The sequence below is a fragment of the Tyto alba genome, unplaced genomic scaffold (assembly GCF_018691265.1).
Source record: "Tyto alba isolate M040663 unplaced genomic scaffold, T.alba_DEE_v4.0 Super-Scaffold_41, whole genome shotgun sequence".
In the NCBI taxonomy this organism is placed as follows: Eukaryota; Metazoa; Chordata; class Aves; order Strigiformes; family Tytonidae; genus Tyto; species Tyto alba.
This window is the reverse complement of record NW_024881317.1, coordinates 9,387,405-9,402,369: the sequence shown is the minus strand read 5'-3', so window position 1 is coordinate 9,402,369 and position 14,965 is coordinate 9,387,405. Positions and strand designations below refer to the sequence as shown.

Below are 14,965 nucleotides of genomic sequence, written 5' to 3'. Positions count from 1 at the left end.
TATTTTCTGTTCCTAGCTATTTGGGTTGGAGCACTCTTCTCTTCATAGTGCAGCATGTGAATCACACTGCATATTAAAACACTGCTGTAAAGAGCAAAAAAGTAGTTATTCAGTGATTTAGTCACAATCATTGGAGAAAAATGTTCACCCTCTTCTCTCTCCTCCCTTTTAGCCTCCAGATGTGGGCAGGAGGCAGATTCACTTGAAAAATGCAGCAGCTCTTTTTGTTGTGACATGTTTGAAATAAGCCTTACCTGCCTTTGCATATGTTTGCAGTTTGAAATGGATCTGTATTTACACTAAATGAAATATTTACCAAAATGATTATGAACATTTTTCATTTGCATAAGTCAATGAATTATATCTTTAATGCTGTTTGAAGGATTGGTGCATTTTTTTTTTTGCAATGAGAAGTAATGTTTTGGTAATACTAGTTTTTCATATTGTTAAAAAACGGGCTATTTTTCGCAGAACAATTAGTACCAGACAAATATTCAAAGTGGTTCTGACAGTTTCTCATTATCAATAAATACTAGAGTCTCAGTTTTTAAGACCTTTGCCAATTATTAAGAAACTCCAGCGTTCAGCTCTGCATCATTAAAGCTCAGGCCCACCCTCTGAAGCAGTAGGAAAAATAAATCCCTGAGAAACCTGTTGCTATCAACAGAGACACCAGAGGAGAGAAAAAAGGGGAGGAGAACAAACACATTTAGAAATTGGAATATTCACAACAAAGTCAAACTCTCAGCTGGTATAAATTGCTGTACATCTCTGAAGCCAGTGGAGCATCATCATGCCCCCGCAGCTGAGGACTTGCCCACATTGCCGTGCTTATAGCCACGCAACAAAATTTTGCATTCCCCACTCTACACATAGTATTTCTTCTCTGGCAGCTACTTTGTCTGTTGTGGTGTTACAGCATCTAAATTTGACGGTGTACTGCCAGAAAGGATATTTTTTTCTCTATTTGGAGGAATAGTCATCTTCCAGCTGATCCTTGATCTACTGAGCATTAGGAAGCCATGCTGAGGTGTCCTCCAAAGACGAAAAGTCCCTGGGAAAGAATTTTGCCAGGCTTTTTCTGAAAAGGTGGTTCAAACTCTCCAAACCAGCTTTGGGCAATAGCTTTTGGTCCCAAACCTTCTGTTCTTGTGTTCATTTGAATGTAAGCCTCACAGGGAGACCTCATATATTTACGCTGTCCAAGTGTTGTCCTTTGCTGTAGGAATGTAAATGCTTTTCTCCCAGCAGTGTTTATTACACATTATTGTCAGACTCCCTACCTTAACCTTCTAAAGGGAAGAGGTGCTTTACAGTATAACAGCAGCATGTCAGCATTAGGGATGCTGGAATAATCTTTCTAATTGATCTTGGAAAGGGTGGGCAGTGATTTCCTTTGAGTGATTTTCATTAACTGAGCTCTTTGTTATTGCTTGGGTGTGTGTTATGAACATAACAGTTTTCACATGAGTGTACCTTCAGTTCAAACACAGTTCAAACACAATATAATCTGCTTCAATAAAGAGGTGGAAGAATGCAGTTTTCTGTAGCATTTTTATTAAGTACTGGCAAACCCTTATGCATGTTAATGCTTGATAAAAATACAGCTGACCCAAATGCAAAACACTATGGTAAGTTAAGGCATATGACAGGTGAAGCAAACTATACCCAAGTACCGCATGACACCCACCATCCCTGCAAACTCAGTTCACAAGCACAGGGAAGTAGGAGGGGAACCTCTGCTCCTCAACATGTTAAATTTTGACCATCCACTTTTTAAAAATTGTTATTTCACCTCAGGAAGGCTATCTAAAAAAACCCACAGAATAACTGGATTAGACATTTGCAAGTGGATTGCATCTTGTACTGTTGTTGAAGTTATTCTGTGGGAACGCATTGATAATGGGTCATTTATTTCATCATTACATTTAAAAACCTAACCAGAGGAATGGAAAATTAGAAGCTCTTATGGCCTATATATGCTAAAAACTACAATTGGCAGTTGCCAGTTACAATTTCTTGCTATTTGACACACCAGTTTTCTTTATTCACTGTTGGTTACATGGGTAACCTATACAAAAATGAGCTTAGGAAACCACTTGGTTAAGCAACCAAATAGTTGTAGGTGTGTCCTTGACCAGAAGCAGTGAAGAACATGAGCAATTGCCTATCTTGTATGACAGTACTGTGATCACTTTAAATCAATGTAAGCTGGCTCTGCCACCAAAACAGCCATTCCTGTCCCGCATTGCTTCGTCCTGTCCCATCACTTTGTTTCAGCTCACGCATGGCAAAGCAGAGCAAGGGATCTGATCCAGATTCAGATGAACCTGATGAAAACAAACAACTGTGGCTTATGGTGATGGTGGCCCTAAGGCATCAAGAAAGGCATTATTCCATCTTGGAACAAAATCTTACAGGATCTGCCCAGATTTACTGTAGTGCCGCATTTTCCATGCCTGTAAGAATAAGATATTTCTATTTAAGCAGTAAGTAACAATCCTTCCACAAAACCACCTCTGGTTCCCAATTGTCATTGTTATAAATTTCATATCATGGTGCTCATTGGTGTGAATGAGCACAGCTCCTCTGGGCTCACAGGGCTGGTGCAGCTGGCACGTGAACGTGAGACTGCGCCCATCATCCACAGCACTCACTGCAGCCATCCTGGGATAAAATCCATGGATTTCACAGGGTTGCACCAATAAAAGCCCTTCAGCCCTGGAGCTGGATGACAATACAAGTAGCCTGAATTGCAAGAGCAAACACAATTGGTGAGCAGCTCTTTCAGACAGTTGCTTTTGCTACATTACCTCATTGCCATTTTTCTTCTCCATTAGACTGTGCTGTCATGACCCTCTCATACAGGGTCATTTCAGGTCTGCAAGATACAGCATTGGAAATGGAGGGAGGGAGATATTTTTACATCTGCTGTAGGAATACATGAGTAAGCATGGATGTTTACAGTAAGGCTAAATAATGGTACAAGGAGAAAACACAAAAATAAAAAGATGTTCCTACACACTTCCCTTCCCTGAGCCTATCACCAGTAATAGCAAATCCAGATCATTCAGGTAGGAAGAGCTGAGAGCTAGGATGGAGTTGAATCTAACTCCACCATGCGTGACCCACTCTGCTGGACACGGCTGCTTTCGGCTATGGCAGAGGGCAAAGCTGCCACTGACGGTCCCAGAAGGGATGGATGAAACAAGACCCTGCTGAGGAAGATGGTGGAGCATCATGGTATTCGTCCTGCTGTACTGAAATGAAGCCAACATTTCCCATCTGACTTCAGCCTGTAGAAGAGAGAATCATTGCATGAGACAATCACTGGAGCACAAAACACAACCTGCCCCCACATCCCTAACAATTAGTTACACAGATTGGGAAATTATTCTGCTCCAAATTCATACCTTTGTGAACAACTAATTTTTGTACCCTCGGTGGTAGATCTATTAAAGTTGCTCCTCCCTACATCCACTTTCTCACCCATTTGTTCTTTCTCTCTCCACCCATGACCAATTACTGCCGTGGTGCCGCCCACCCCGTGGAGAGCTGCTGTATGTGTTGTGCTTTAACCCCTGCCAGCAACTAAACCCCACACAGTCAGTCCCCTGGGTGGGATGGGGGACAGAACTGGAAAGGCAAAAGTGAGAAAACCTGTGGGTTGAGCTAAAGATAGTTCAATAGTCAGAGCAAAAGCCATGCATGCAAGCAAAGGAAAACAAGGGATTCGTTCACCCCTTCCCATCGGCAGGCGGTGCTCAACCATCTCCAGGACAGCCAGGCTCCATCACACGTAACGGGTACTTGGGAAGACAAATGACATCACTTTGAATGACCCCCCCTTCCTTGTTCTTACCCCAGATTTATGTGCTGAGCAAGACATCATATGGTCTGGGATATCCCTTTGATCAGTTGGGGCCAGCTGTCCTGGCTGTGTCCCCTCCCAACTTCTCATGCACCCCCAGCCTCCTCGTTGGTAGGGTGGTGTGAGAAACAGAAAAGGCCTTGACTTTGTGTCAGCACTGCTCAGCAGTAACTAAAACATCCCTGTATTACCAACACTGTTTTCAGCACAAATCCAAAACATATCCCCATACTACCTACTATGAAGAAAACTAACTCTATCCCAGCCAAAACCACCAAAGTATTCTACATTAGATGGATGGGTCAAACAACCAAATTCAGCAAAACTCTGGGATTTTTTTTTTTTTTTTGGTGTTAGTCCTAATGTATTCTAATCTACAGAAATCTGGTTTCGAAGGCAGCCACAGAAACCCACAGACATCACTAAGAAAGTGGGGATATCTGGTAGGGCAGGACTAACTTAAATCAGCTCTGCAGTTCAGGCTAATGTGGACCCGTGCCCTGATGTCATCCATATTCCCTTTCCAGCACAGTGAGTCTACAGAAAAATCATTGCCAGGTCAGCATCTATCATAACAGTACTACATACAAATAACACACTCTGCCCACAATACGGCAGTATCGAGGGAGTGCAGTGTTTACTTGGGGGCAGTGAAGGAGCCAGTACACATCATTTCTTGCTTCTGTGTCAAGTTTTCACTATACTGCTTAATCAGTACAGCTATCTATTGCTGCAAGCAGGGGATGTGAGAATGTGGGTTGTGCTAGTACTTTTGCTGCATTCCTGCTGCAGGGGTATTGTACTGGTTATACACAAAACTCTTTTCCCAACAATGACAGCAAGGAACAGGGATTTTAATGCTTGACAGTATTTTCACAAAGTCACTGAGAGAATGTGCAAGAGCAAAAGCAGCTTGGTCCAATTTGTGTTATTTAGGAACTATTTGAAACACCACTAAAGGACTATGCAATATAATTAGGCACGAGGTCAGAAGAGCTCCCAATATAATAAACAACTTAGTTTTGAAAACATCTTTTCCTGTTCATTAGGAAAAGCAAGTGTTAAGCAAGTAATCTGTCTCTTCAGTGCAATTTCAACATAATATATGTCATGACTTGTCTTACAAAATGAATTACAGGGCTTTCTGATAAGGTTTCATTTTACTAATAGTAAAGTGGCTCCATACACCCAATAGCACTTTGTTAAGATGGAAGCATATTGTAGCACTAACGAAGCATGAGTTCAGCCTAATTATCAGGATGCAACAGCAATCATACAACCTTTTCATTCACTTTTATACATTCTGTCAGAGTAACAAAGTTGTGTTTGACACTGCTGGAACCCCCTGGTTTTGCTCCCTATTTGCACGCCTGCTAATCCTGCTTCTTTATTCAAACAGGCCCAGATCCAGCCAAATGCTAAACCTATATAATCATAGATAATGAGGCAGGGCCCTGGGCAATCGCACCGCTCATCCACCCACCCAGCAGCTCCCACTCCTCATATTTAACTTTAAGCATGAGAACTGATCCTTTGCAATCAGCAGGGCTGCTCACAAATTTCCAGTTAAGCACATACTAAAGTGCTTTACTGGATTAGGGCCACAGTTTCTATTGTAAGAGGAAGAGTCACAGGCAGAATTTATTTGGCTGAATAACCTATTTTGCCAGTGTTGGGAAACAATAGCATTTTCATTACCCACTTCACAACTCACCTGAATGAATGGGAAAGGCTCCTTGCCTCCAGCTGCTCTTTCATTTGGGCTTGCAAGCTGAGCCTTTGAAGGGTAGTCCAGGGTACACCATATTGGTGAGTTATTTGTCTCTGATGTGGGCATGATGGAGGAGATGTCCAGACTGAAACTGAGTTTGTTTCATTAATTTTTAAGTGTTCCTTGCGATTTCTCATTTGAAGTGCTGAAAATAAGCCTGCAGATGGGGAGCCACAGATCCTCTCCCTTGGCCCAGCTCCAGCTAGGGTAATTACATGCTGTCTGGCTGAATCCCTTCATATGGCTTCAAATGGAAAAGTCATTCCCCACTTTTCCTCCTGAAATACTGCAGTGTAGCACAGCAGTTGCAGAATGGCAACTGAGCAGTACCTGCAGTTCAGCAGTGATGGGAATTGTCTCTTGTGGACTAAATAAGGGATGAATTCCTTCAGTAACCACCACAGCTCCCCCAGAGAAGGCTTTCCTGCTTCAAGGTATGGCTCATGGCCTGTGAGAGCTTCCAGATGGCTTAAAATGTAGGTGTGCAGACAGAACTGGTGGGAAGGTTAGCGCAGAGATACCCATTATACCATACAATTTTGGGGAAAGTTCATCTCCAATTCTGAAATAATGAAACTGGACTGCAGAAGGTCACCTTTCCACTTCATTATGGTCGATAACTAGCACAACAATGTTCTCTGGTGTGGCCCTGATGTCAGTCACTTGGCTTATCCTCTCCACAGAGGCTGCTCCAAAATCATTCAGGATCTACACATGACTCGAGCCCAGAGATTGGTCATCTCCTGCTTTCAGAATGAATTTGTCTTTCCTTGGTTAAAGTAAGTCATACACTACATTTTTACAAAGAGTAATTTTGTAAGCAGCATGAAAGAGATGAAGGAAGCTTTGATCAAAGTCTCCGGTAAGACTACAGTCATTGAGGGCATCTAATAAGTTGCCAGATCTTGCTCTTGTTCTAAAGGGTTCTTTAGAAGCTGCATTTCATCTGATCACGTATTTAAGTAAAATGAACCATTGCAGTAGAATTTATTCTTGAAGAATTTTATTAACTTCTACCACTTACAACCTATGGCAAACTGATAGGAGTAGAAAAGGTAATACAAATCAGACAGGAAGGCTGGACAGCTTCATAGACTGACAGTGTGTAGGGAAATATTTCTCTTGATTAATGCATTTCAAGTCTCACAGTGACTACTACTTTTGACTACAAGGAAGCTGGTTCGGGACAAGACTTGAGAGGAGGGACACTTTGACCACGAAGTGACATCTATCAAGTCCTGGCCTTTACTGGACTGGTTCTTCCTTCTACATTGCCATGTTGCTCCGCAACACAAAAAATGGCAGCATGTGCTTTCTTTGAAGTGTTTCTGAATGGTTGTATCTTATCTGCACCATTTCTGAAATACAAAGAGTTGATTCCTGTAGCCTTGGCACTTCAGATGCTTGAAGAGTCCTGGCGATATCACCTCAGCTTCCTGCAAATATCAACATGATAAATTCATGTCCCTCCCTTGGTCTCAGCAGACAAGGCAACACTGAAGAAAACCAGTCACTAGATTACCCTCTTATTCCTAAAGGTTTGTAGAGGAATTATTCCACATTAGAGATATATGATGATAAAATAATACATGCAATGCTGTCCTTTACTTGCCCGAAACATAGCTCTTCAATTCTAAGGATGTTCTTTCCCTTCCATGATTCCAATTCACCTAAAAAAGATACAGTTCATTTGTACATAGTGAAAAATACATCTTGTGTACTACTTTATCACAGAATAAGATTAAAATCTCACTCTCCAGTTATTTTTTTCATTACTTCTATGCTACAGCAGAAATGCCTACAGTGAAAGTAAGACGAACACCCCCAAAAATATTAGTCACTTAAAGGATCAAAACCACGTGAAAAACAGTTGCTTTCCAAGTGTTTCAGTTCATAATAAACTTCCAGGAAAGGTGCATGACAGGCTTTTTCCAACTGTAGCATGAAAGCAGAGCTCAGAAACACTCAGGACATTTTCAGTAGTGGGCCCCAATACAAAATATGTCTTTATTTACAGGTATCTTTCCCCACAGCTGGCTAATAAAGGAGTACTGGGGAAGATCATAAGAACAGAAGAAACTTATGTGGGAACAGAACGTACTAATACATTACAATTAAGCCTTTTACAAATTGATATCAAACCATTTTTGTTGATCTGAGAAATATATATACAGGTCAGGAAACCTCATTAGAAATGAAAAACTTTGAGACAAAACGTGTGCAAACTCTCAACTCAGAAAAATAGTTACAAAATGGCTCTATTATCCCAGAGAACATAGCACCATCAGCAATAAACATGCTGCTTGTCTGTATTTATATTCCAATCAGTGTTGTTTCCTGTAAATCGTTGGTTCTACATTTTTCTGGGATTTCTTCTTCTTTTTTCTGAAATAAATTATATCCATTAACACATAACAGCATGAGACATGCTCCCATGCATAGGCAAAAGTGTTTCTTTCACATCCATCTAGATACCCCACTCCCTGGACATTTTGACATGCTGCAGTGACATTCTCATGGCATCATTATCAACTCAGATGCAAAATAACTGGTTTTCTCAACAAATGCTGCTTGTGCAGATGCAGTTAGCAGGTCCACGGCTGAGGGAAGAATAATAATATGAGCTATCATGGGTGCCACAAGACCATGCAGTGTTAGCAGAGAGGGCTGAAGCTGTAAGGAAATAGTATGATAACTGGCAGCTGGATCTGAGGACAGTCTCTGCAGACCGAATGCATGTCATGACAGAGAGTGCAGGTGCCCCACAGGGCATTTTGGGTGAAATACTGCCTCTTCAGAAGTCCTGGGAAGTTGCACTTCAGTGGCGCCAGGATTTCACCCTTGCCATTGAGAAGGTATTGGTTTTCCTGTTTTACCTATTTCTTCCAGAAAATAAAGCAGTTGCTCACTCCCTCTCTCTCTCTACTTCTTTGGAAAGCTACAGGGGGAAAATAACAATACTGAAAATACTATTAGAAAAATATTGGAAGTAGAAGTAAGAAAGGTTAATCAATCAATGTTTTAATAAGAAGAGCTCCTGCTCTAGACATGTATAAACAGCTCAGCATGTTAAAATACTCTGCGATTCACCAATCCTCCTTTTGTTCAAAGTAACAACCGAGCTGGGACAGGTAATCCCAAGCCCCCATGCTCAGGTGCTGTGAGCTGAGGTTTCCCCATCCCTCCACCCAAGCAAGCAAGTCCTCTGCTGAACCCCTCCTCCTGCCTTACACTGACCTGGCTTCACCAGAGTCAGCAGACCACCAAGAGCAGCGCACAGACCGTCTGCTTCAAAACTACTGGTTGTTATCTCAGCTCTTTCGCTCTGAAACCAGATTTCAAGTGGGAAGCAGCCAGGGCAGACAGAAATGGGGGACAGTTACTGCAAGGACAAAACCCTGCTGCACTGGGTGGGATGGAGCAAGCTGAACATCTCATCTCTCACCAGCAGCATGAACGTGAGCTCTTGCAAGGAAAATAACAGGAGAAAAGGCATTTAAGCTCTTTTTAAAAAGATATTCATTTTTTTCTGACTTTTGTAACCCTCTCTGCTTTTTTCTCTCCCTCTATTTCAAGTAGCTGACCAAGGGGTTATCCCTTTCAGTCACAGCTGGAAATGAGAAACCAAAAGGAAAACCGTTTGTTGCCAGCAAATGACTCAAAGATTTCCCCAGCTGGGGACCAGCCAGGGCAGGGAGATTACAGTAACCAGCATCAACAGATCTGCATATTCAAAGATTGCAATTAAGGATTAAGAAGTAATGTCATTACGCAAATCCTCAGGCCCTGACTGGCCGAAGCCAGGCATCAGTGTACAGCGTCCTTATCAGAATAGACCCATGCCAACGATGAGGCAGCGCAGGGGCAAGCACAACCAGGGAGCAAGGAATTGCTGAAGGGGAGGAAAAGGCACCATAATTCATCAGTAACTAACTGTGCTCAGCCCTGAACTCTGGTGACTGGGACACCTCCTTACCGCCTCAATATTAGATATATTTGAGCTCACAGTGCTCTTCTGAGTCCATGGTGAGTTAGATGGCAAAATTATTGCCTGCAACTGAAGAAAGGCCATAGAAGTACATCAATAAAACAACATCCTTTTGTGTGCTACTAGTGAGCTAAGCAGCCATTCTCACAGTTCCTTTCTTATTTTTCTCTTAACCCTTTTCAACCTCCTCATCAGCAGAATTTAATTCGAGGAGGCGTATTTCATCTGGCAGATAATTCTTCATCAACTCTGCTTATGAACTCGTGCTTCAAGGTCAGCAAAGGTTACTGAGAAATGAGGAGTTCAATTGGTGCATTTAAAAGTAATCAGTAATTACAGTAACATTTTTCACTTAAAATACCTGAAATACAGCCATGTTTTCAGAGGGATTCTGTCCAAGTCTGTCATACGTTATTTTCTACAATATATGGCTGACTCTGCAGCAGCAACTCGGTTCACCTTGATTCATGAATAACTATCCCTCACTTCATATTGTAAATACATTTCTAAACATATGGGAGAGAATTTATAGTGAATTAGGGTTGTACATTATCGCCATGATTAGCTGCATTTGTTACCCAGCAGATGTCTGGGTAGTAAAAATTCCCCATGAGTACAGTATCCTGGAGTTTCCCAATTCCTTGATAACTGGTCCAAGAATTTTTCATTCTTGCTGTGCTCTGATCCTGGTGGCCCAGAGCAGATGCTTGCCGTCTGCCCATCTACCACAGCACTAATCCCACTCTCCCCACGCCGCGATCCCAGCAGAGCATCGTGCTTCCCCTGTTTTCCTCTCCTCTTATCCTTCCCCAGAACCTTTCCCAGTGACATTCATCATTCTCACAACACTAAAATACATTGACAAGCCGAGCCAGTTACCTCCCAGGTGTTGTATTGCTGATTACCACCAGAGTTACAGATCTGATAACTGATCTGTCTGTAACTATTTATGATACTGGTAATGCCATTATAAGCACCAAGATGACACTTGTAAGATATCTCAGCCTGTGTCTGGTCCCTCTTTTCCAGGGCACCTCACGACCACATGGCAAGGGAAAAGCTCTGTTCCAGGAAAAAGCCTGAAGAAAGGCATGGTGAATAACTGGCACGAAAGTAAAGCTGACAGAGATCAAGCAACTGGTCCCAAAACATGAAAGACATACAGTACTGCCTTGAGAGATTTCACATGGGATTACCTTTCCCCCTGCACTGGTTTCTCCATCCCAGGGATGCCTTACTTTTGTCAGCTCGTGTCTTCCAGCAGAAAGAAAAAAGCATCACTGATCCCCCAAAAGACTCTGGCTCCTAGCAGCTAAGACAGCATAGATGCTCCCATATGTAAATGGATATTTTTGCCCTCCATCAGATCTTTGCAGGCTGCCATCACCGACCACTTTGCCAAGCTATCACTTGACATGAGCCCAGTGTCCACTGTGGTTGGAGCCCACTTTGTGGGACCAGTGGGCTCATGTGTAGTGTAACTTGCACTTAACCACCAGACATTTGCCTGCCCTGGAGCTCCAGTACAGCTCAGCTGCTCAACACTTCATACTTTCCTTTTGAGTCCCAAGTGATCAGGTTTGTACCTCTAACAGCAATGATCTTGCACAAACCATATCCCAAACACCAGGCTATCATACAAGATCACGAGCACTGAGTTTTCTTCTGCCTGTCAGACAAAGCTTTGAAAAAGATGACAAGTGCTGTCAGGCACCATCTAAATTCCTGTCTCAGCACCCTGAAAATATTCCTCAAACCTCTTCTCTTCAACCAGCACACAAGCAAGCCTGCATCACCGGTTATTTGCTTTATGCTATTATATCTGTCTTCAACCTGGAATAAAAAATTAGAAACTCTCTTTCAATTGGTAAAAAGGCTACTAATACTAATACACCCTTCTAGCAAAAAGTGACTTTTGCGTAGCAAGAAAATCTAAGTCTAAATGTAGATAATGTCAATTAATTTATCTTTTACAGAATTGTTACTGTTCACTCACTTTGAAACAGCATGGGGTATAACTCACAGGGTAATACTAACATCCAGTTCAGCCTCTCCAGACCAGAGTCATGGTTAAGAGGCACATTTTTAATCCACTGCATTCAGACACATTTGTTTCTGAACCTTTGAACTAAATGCCATGCAAAGGATCTGAAACCCAACTGAGCCAACTCACAAGACCAAGACTTTCAAGGCTCTAATTGCATAAACAAAAATGTATAAAAATACTTATCTGTGTGTTGTTTGTGTACCCTTTTTTAACCCTTACCTGGCAAACTCTTCAAAACAGGGCTGTTTCAAGGAATTAAGTGCATAAGGTGAGCAAAGCATGATCCCTGCTTTATTGAACAGCCATTAGCCATACTAGAAAAAGCACCATAACATTAATTTTGCAGCTACAAAACGTTGGCCTTGAACAGAATTAATGCATGTGCACATATTTGCTACACAGTCATAAATTTTAGTAATGCAGTTTTACCAGCCTCTTAAAAGGTAACCATTGGAAAAAAAAAAAATAGTAACAGGAAAGACAGGGTAAAGTTCAACAGCAGTATTTCATTACCAAGACAAGAAAAGAAGACAAATGACTCAACCTCCTTGGTTTTCCCCTCTCCCCCCACCATTACTTGGGGGAAAACATACAGCACAACACATATTTTTTATTGCAGTAAGTGTGTCAGCCTGGCAGGATGGCAGATCATGAGAATTTTTCAATACAAGCAGAGATTTGTCTGTCACTAGAGCAGAGTTTACAACAAAGCTTTTCAACAGGGACCAGACTCCCCGTATTTTCCAGGGCCAAGGAGAATAATTAGCATTTCTCTAGTCCCTCTCCCAGGTAGGGTTGTTTTACCTTATATAATTTCCTTTTCCCCTCTTCCAGAGGGGACACCCGCTGTTGTGGACATGGGCTGGAGCCCCACCACGTGCTGGGGGACAACATTCAGATAGCACACCACATACAGGCTCAAAATAAGCGCAGAAAAAAAGGGCAATTTTATTGTGAATAGCAGGATTTGATGTTTTTCTTAAAGCATCAGTAATTAGAACTGCACGTTCTTGCCTGAAGAGTTCACTCGTTTATTTTCATCCTTAATAAATGAGATCAGTTTTCAACTCTCTGGCTGCAGAGACTGGACTGGAAATGCAACTGCTACAAAGCCCAACACCAAAGCAAATGGGAGTCATCTTCGTAACCCTGACATTTCCAGGGTGGTCTCATAATGTTTTGGGAATGGGTGAGAGGAAGGACCAGGCCACATTTCTTTAAGTGCTGTCAACCCCACCAGTGGGATAAGGAGATCTCAGACCTCAGGGGGTTTTCTTAGCTAAGGCCAAAGCATCAGTATCTGGCAGAAAATTCCCTCTATTTACTGAGGAAAACTGGTTTGAAAAACAGCAAGATCTGAGCCTGCAGTGCATGTCCAGAGACCTGCTTAGTGCCTCAGAGGAATATCCCAAAATCCACAGATCCAGGGTGCAGGAGGGCAGGGAGAAGCAGGATTGGGGGGTGGGTAATTTCTGCCACAAAGCTCTTCATTTCTAAAAGTCTCCAGCCTCAGCAGCAACTATGTCTCCAGACACCCTCCATTTCCCCAACCTTATACTGTATTAAGTCTTGTGGAAAATTTCCCTCATCCAGCAGAACGTTTTGAACATCTCCTCCCCACGTCCACTGCTGCTCCACCGGGACCAGCGATGCCTGGTGGTACCACACACACACCAAGCACAGTTGCTTTGTTGTGTTGGGCTCATCCAGGACCATTAACCAGCCTTCCTTGAAAAATCTCAGTCTATTGCTCTTCGGAAGGATTAGATGTGCTGTTGCTTTTGGAAGAGCTTCACAGCTCTCCTACACGTACTTTGTGCTATGTTGCAGAAAATATATAAAACCAAACGCAACTTACTTATGGGAGGAGTTTGGCTACTGGCAGCCCACTTCTTCCTTTTTTGAAGATTTTGCTCCAGTTTCTAAGTGAATGTCATAGATTTATATAACAGCCTGCAAGATATTGAGTGGTTCGTGGTCTCAGAAGTAATACGAAGTGACCAGGCTTGCTGAAGAACTATTAGCAGAGCAGCACTTTACAAGACATAGTGCTCTTTCCTGAAAAGATAACAAAGAAAAAATAAGATTAAATAAAATACCTCATCTTCATAATTACTTCCACAGGTGCTTGCTTTTTCCCAAAGTGCACAGCAACACAACTGACCTTTCTTTCTAATAGGACCACGCTCCTATGGGCAGGTTACTGGCTCCTTTCTCTCCTTCCACAAGCAGATTCAATGGGATGGAGTCACAAGAGCACCTCAGAGGGCAGAATATGGCCCCGAGATCCAGTATTTTGCTTGTGACTCTTTTGTGCATCAGACAGAGCCATTCATCAGAGCTAAATCTGAAATAAAGAATTTATTCAACCAGTATAATTGATTGTTGTGAGCAATACATTCAAAGCAGCACAGACATCATGGGGCTGGGTCTTGATTGCCAATACAGCATCACATGTAGGAGCTTTCTTCTGCCTTGAGACTCAGTGACTCTATCCAGCAGCTACTGTAGAAACCTGGCAGCTTCCCCATCTTCCAGCACAGTAATGACCCAGATGAGGTCTATGTATCCTACATATCCAGCTTCTTGGCTGAAGAATGCTGTGCCAGAGTGCTTACGATTTTTTGACAGGAGACTGGCTGCACTCAGCATTTTTATGAAAGTTCCTGCTCCTGGATTCATGCTGTAATGTAAAAATCCAGAGGCTAGTTCTACTTGTAAGCTTGTAAACTTGACTGGTACAAGAGAAAAACCTGAAATCGATGCAAATCCATGCTACCATCTCCAAAACTGAAACAAATGCCAAATTGTGAATCACAGTCCCTCCCAAGGGGACCAGTGACGGTTTGCAGCCTGACTCATGACAGATGAGCACCTGAGACTGGAGCTGGTGGCCCAGCCCTGCAGAGAGCACTCAACACTCCCCCATCCTGACCAGGTTTGCTAAAGCAATGCATCGAAGGTGCATACGCAGATGAGGAAATCAAGATCTTATATTACTGTTTTCATGTCATTGTTCATTATTTATATACGTCCTCTTTCCCGTGGCCGCCCTTTGCAACCTCTGGTGCTGGATTACCTTCAACGGCAGGCTCAGCTCTATCTTTGTTTCAACACCTGGAATCTTAAGACAACCTGGTTTTGCAATTGACAAGTCAAAAGCAGCAGATTAGATTCATATAGAGATCCTAAGCAAACTGATTGCCTGTTGATAGGTGACTAAATAGTTGTCAATAGTACTGACTTAAAAGGAACAGAAGTTGCATAAACAGGTTAGTGAAACAGATA

The 14,965-nt window shown here is 42.4% G+C and overlaps 1 long non-coding RNA gene across 1 annotated transcript; it reads right to left on the bottom strand.

Annotated features, from left to right (window-relative positions):
* Positions 1-1,535: 1,535 nt before the first annotated feature.
* On the bottom strand, positions 1,536-14,209 carry LOC116959152. Its single transcript, XR_004405689.2, has 4 exons — positions 13,842-14,209; positions 13,536-13,735; positions 5,586-7,312; positions 1,536-3,296 (listed from the first exon to the last, which is right to left on the bottom strand). It is a non-coding gene; the product is annotated as an uncharacterized LOC116959152 (long non-coding RNA).
* Positions 14,210-14,965: the final 756 nt, after the last annotated feature.